Here is a 4,978-nt window from a genome sequence, read left to right on the forward strand (position 1 = left end):
GGCTTTGATCTAATCGAAGGGGAGGTACATCCCACCAGATTCTTGAGAAAAATGGCATGACGGCGCTGGATCCAGGAGAGAAGAAAGCGTCATCCCCCTCCGCCATGGCCTAGAACTGCTCTAGGACAAACCATTAGGCTATGGATCTGGGAAGGAATGAGAGAGTCAACACTGTGGTGGCCTAAAAACTCGCCCAGAAGCACATCTCGGGAGGAGGTAGAGGCCTAGAGGGAACAAGATAGCAACGGAGGAAGAAAAGGAAGTTCCGAGCGTATAGGATGGGAATTTTTTTTGGAATTGAAAATGAGTGGGTCCCATTGAGAAGGTGGTTTCAGATTTATGCGCTGGGCGAGTTGATTTTGGACGGGATCCTTGTCCCTTTGATTCCTACGTGGATCGGATGGGGCAGCAGCAGGTGCTGCCCCCATTGTACATGCCCTAAGTCCGTTGGCTGCCTCCGAGTCAACCCGCCACTCCTGCAATGTATTGCCACCTGGACCACTACAAGAAATATGTCAACTTATGACCACCACTATTGGTCACTGAAAGGTCACAAATTTCCATTTATGACCTTTTTGTGACCAAAAACAGAAGGTCAAAAGCTGGCGGTCGTAAACTGACTATAGCGACCTTTAACAAAAGGTCGTTGATCCTATGACCTTCTGTTTTGGTCGCTAGCTCTCTCCCCATGCCATGTCGGATCTGACGTGGCAATCTGACGTGGCAAAATTGCGACGAATTGAAAAGGTCGTTGGTTAAAATCAGCCCGGTCCAATTGGGGGTTTTATATGGGCCAAGCCCATTAATTCAGCCTATTTATATTTTTTTCCTGTGAATTTTTTGTAGCTTCATGGACCAAGCCCAACATTGCAGCCTTTTTATTTTTGGCCCATGGCCTTTTTGTCTCAACAGTTTCATTTTTTTCTTTTTTTATAGTCAGGTGGGTCCCCAATATTCTTCATTTTTTATTTCACACAAATAAATACCTGGTATTTAAATTGGCACACAGAAAACACATGAAATACTTCAAATATTATCAACCATCAAAGTGCTACATCATATAACACACATACAAATGTGATCAGCATCAAGTTTACAATCAGATAACAAGCTCCACAAGTGTACAATCACAGGAGCCACATTCTGCTACATCACATAACACACATACAAATAGGAGCAGCATAAAGGACTCCATTACTCTCAGAACTAGCTCCAATGAGCAAGAACTATTCTTCCTCCGACTTCTTTTTACTGATGCTCACGAAGAAACATTAAAGCCCAGCATCTGCATGTTACAAAACAAAATATTTAGGAACAAAATAGAAGTAGATCTAACAACATATTTAACAATAAATAACAGAATAATGAAGTTCATGAGACATTTTAGAATCAACTTGACAGTTGATAGTAATGTTTGCATTGGACACATCCAAAACTAAAATTACTAAGATATATCATCAACAGCCATATAGCTTTGTTTAATATTACTAAGATATATAGCCATTAGTTTGTTTTAACATGGAACCCAAGAGTATGCGACTCTAGCACCCTGAGAAAGATGTTAATATGCCATCATACTAGCTGATAGACAAACATTCCAGGAAGAATTGATGCTTGTTTAACAGGTACAATCGATACTTCTATCTCTAATAGACAAATTTAAAGTTTTTAATACATTTTTTCTATTAGCAAATCTGAATATGCTACTTCCTGATTCATGGCTGCATAGTCCAGCTAGCTACACCAGTTTGCTCTAATGCAAAAATTAGAAAAAAATGTATCATTGGTAATTATGCAACTCTATTTGGAGTCATTTCTCCAAACAATTACTGCTATTATAGTTACTGATGTATCCTAATTAATAGTACTTTACAGTAGATAAACATTTGTTGATGCTAAAAAAGACAAAGGCTTGTACCATGACATGTCCAGCAAGCCTAATTAATAGTGTCAAACTGTAGCAGGACATAAAAGAACAATGCAGTAGTAACTTAAGCATGCTCCCCTGTAGACACACACACACACACACGCACACGATCAATTCAAACCCAAACAAATCAAATCACGCTCTTCATCTAGACCCTACAGGTCATGAACGCTTGGCATCAAGCATTAGGCCATGAAGCATCTGTCCGATCTGTTCAACAAGACGAGTACATACCTGGCTCCAGGTCGATGCGGTGGATGGGGCTGTACTTGAACATCTGGTCCAGGGACGAGCCTGCTAATCCAAATCGAACAAACAAATTCATTAGGAGGGGATCGAAGAGACAAGGAAGAAATGAAGTAAACATACATACAGGTCTATATATAAGCAGCAGAAGCAAGTAATATAAATACATCCTCTTTCTTCCTCTACAACACTAACTACAACAACATCAATCATTGTACACAAGGAGCAGCAGCAACAAGCCGATAAAGAAAGCTCAAGATTTGTGTCTTTTGCAAGTTTTAGCACACTAGTACATGCGTTAAAATGGAAGCGCCGCTGCTGGGTTTGCAACAGCCAACAAACTATAGGGTTACCGTCAAGTTAGCATTACAGAAAGCGAAAAGAAAAGTGGAAAAGACATGGCAGCCTATTTGCGAACATCGACAAGTAGCCAACAGGATGAGCATTGTGCAGCTTAATAACACAGTGTATTAATCTGAATACACGTGAACAAAACAAGCAGTGTTATTAATACACTGCTAAATGAGCATTCAGGATGCTTATTATACACGTGAACAAAACTAGGCCAAAACATAGTAAAAAAACTGTGAAAAGGACACTAGCAGCAAAATGAGCATTGTGCAGCAAAATGCTCACCAGCCAGAAGATAAGCAAGGGAGGGAAACACACAAAGACAATTTCGTAACTGAACCCGGGGAACCTTAGCTGACTATCATAAATCACAACGGAAGCTACTGCAAATGCCTTAAAACTACTGGTTCATCAACAAATATTACAAGCATGGTAATTAGGAAAAGAGTAAAGCTAACCAAAAAAACTACAGAAAAGACATCAATAATAAACTAGGTAAACCTCCATAACCATGAGACTAATGAGCTACTATCAATAAAACCATAGAATGAAGCAGAAATATGTAAGATAACTTGGAAGGGACACCAATCTATTAGAGTCAAACAGTTTATTCACATCTGAGCATTTTCTTAATGCTATTTCAGAAAGCTAACAAAGACACTAACCACCAGGAAGGCTCCTACAACAGTTATGCAAAAGACAGGAACACAAACACAGCTTAATGACCTTGTACATCTCTCACAAATCTGCTGGCAATATGACAAGTCAAGGCACTCATGAATATGCTCTAACTCTACTATCAGTTTGTGAGATCTTCCAAACAAAAATTGTATATATGAACAGGGTCAAACAGCAAGAGCCATCTACTATGAATGTACTAGTAGGCAACGGCTGCAGAGATCTTCAAACAGCTACCTCCTCAAACAAGTCACACATTTCATAGCATGTGTAAGGCTAGCTACCTAATGATCTATGAATCAGTATCTTTTAAGTAAGCATGACTACAAAAAAACAGCATGTTCACATCATTTCCAACAGGGCTAGATTCAATTCGAAAATGCACTGATCAATTAGAGTCCTTGGCAGGAACACTGCTCCAACAGTTTGTCAATATTTAACAGCATGAAAAGAACAATCCACACAGGAAAGATGTATACATAGAGCCTATTTCAGGACAAAACACCAAGGCACACGATCTGAGGCCGAGAACACCCTGAACCGGTGGTGGGATGAGGGGGCCCTGAAGCGGCGGCGGGCCCTGAACCATCGAGAAGCTGATGGCGGTCGTCGGCGAGGTCGGGCGAGGAGGAGACCCTTTGTGCCGCGCCACCGGAGGAGGAGGAGGAGAGGAACAGGCGGCTCATGGACCCATCGAGGTAGGCCATCTCCCACGAGTCGGGCGCCGCGGCAGCAGCAGCCGCCGCGTCCTCCTCCATGCCCGCTGTCATGCGGCCCGATCTGCTCTGCTCGTGGCGGGAGGAGGCAAGGTGGTGGCGGGAGGAGGCTCCTCCTCCTCTACCGGCGGATCTGGGCGCGGCCTTTGTGGGTCGAGTCGATCCGGTGGATTTTGCTGGAGAGAAGGGGAGGGGAGATGCAGATGGTGGGGGTCGCCGGCGTTGGGGTAGAGGGCGGAGGTCGCGAGGGGTCCGGCGATGGGTAGTGGGCGGAGTCGCTGGCGTTGGGGCGGAGGTGCTCGACGGCGGGGCTGGATTTGGGGGAGAAGAGCAGCAGGCAGAGGGGCGGGGGAGGGGTCTGGATCGGGGAGAGGGAGACGGCAGCGCTTGACCTAGGGTTTCTCAGGAAGGAGGGGGTCGAGGGAGGAAGGGAGAGACGTTGGATCAGTAGGAGGCGGACGGCTCAGATCGAATACAGTGGGGTGATCCGTGTGTTGCGTCCTGATTGGTTCAAAAATGAGCTATTAAAATTTCCTCTTCTTAGTGTTAAAAACAAGGGAGGTTTGTGAGGCAGTTACCAAAAATATTTTGCAAAATGGCATCACTAAAATTTTCACTTAAGTTAGACCACCTTTCATCGATGATCATCAATTTGATTGCATTTCCTATCTTTCTAGGTATTTTGAGAAACAGCCAATTCGGCAAGAAACGAGTCAAATTTGAACTACATGTATCTTATAGTTTGCTATTTATTTTCTAAAAAAATCATTTTTGGATACAAAAGTAGCCATTTCATCATAGACAAACCAATAGTTTTGCATTATTAACCACCTAACTAAGAAGGGTCATGCGGGCAAATTTGATCATAATTTGAAATCGGCATAGGAAATTCACAAAAAAAATGAAAAACCTTCACATTGTGTGATTATACATCTACGAGGATGCATCTTGGAATGGCAAACAATGTTGCCTAAGGAAGTTTTCATTTTCTTTGGACGAAAAAACCATTTTCCATTTTTCGAGTGCCCGAAAGGAGGTTTTTTTGTGAAGGAACTACCAA

At 42.8% G+C, this 4,978-nt stretch overlaps 1 long non-coding RNA gene across 1 annotated transcript; it reads right to left on the reverse strand.

Moving 5' to 3' along the window:
• Positions 1 to 1,017: 1,017 nt before the first annotated feature.
• On the reverse strand, positions 1,018 to 4,289 carry LOC123068713 (uncharacterized). Its single transcript, XR_006431961.1, has 2 exons — positions 2,162 to 4,289; positions 1,018 to 1,285 (listed from the first exon to the last, which is right to left on the reverse strand). It is a non-coding gene; the product is annotated as an uncharacterized lncRNA (long non-coding RNA).
• Positions 4,290 to 4,978: the final 689 nt, after the last annotated feature.

Source organism: Triticum aestivum, chromosome 3B (assembly GCF_018294505.1).
Source record: "Triticum aestivum cultivar Chinese Spring chromosome 3B, IWGSC CS RefSeq v2.1, whole genome shotgun sequence".
Taxonomy (NCBI): Eukaryota; Viridiplantae; Streptophyta; class Magnoliopsida; order Poales; family Poaceae; genus Triticum; species Triticum aestivum.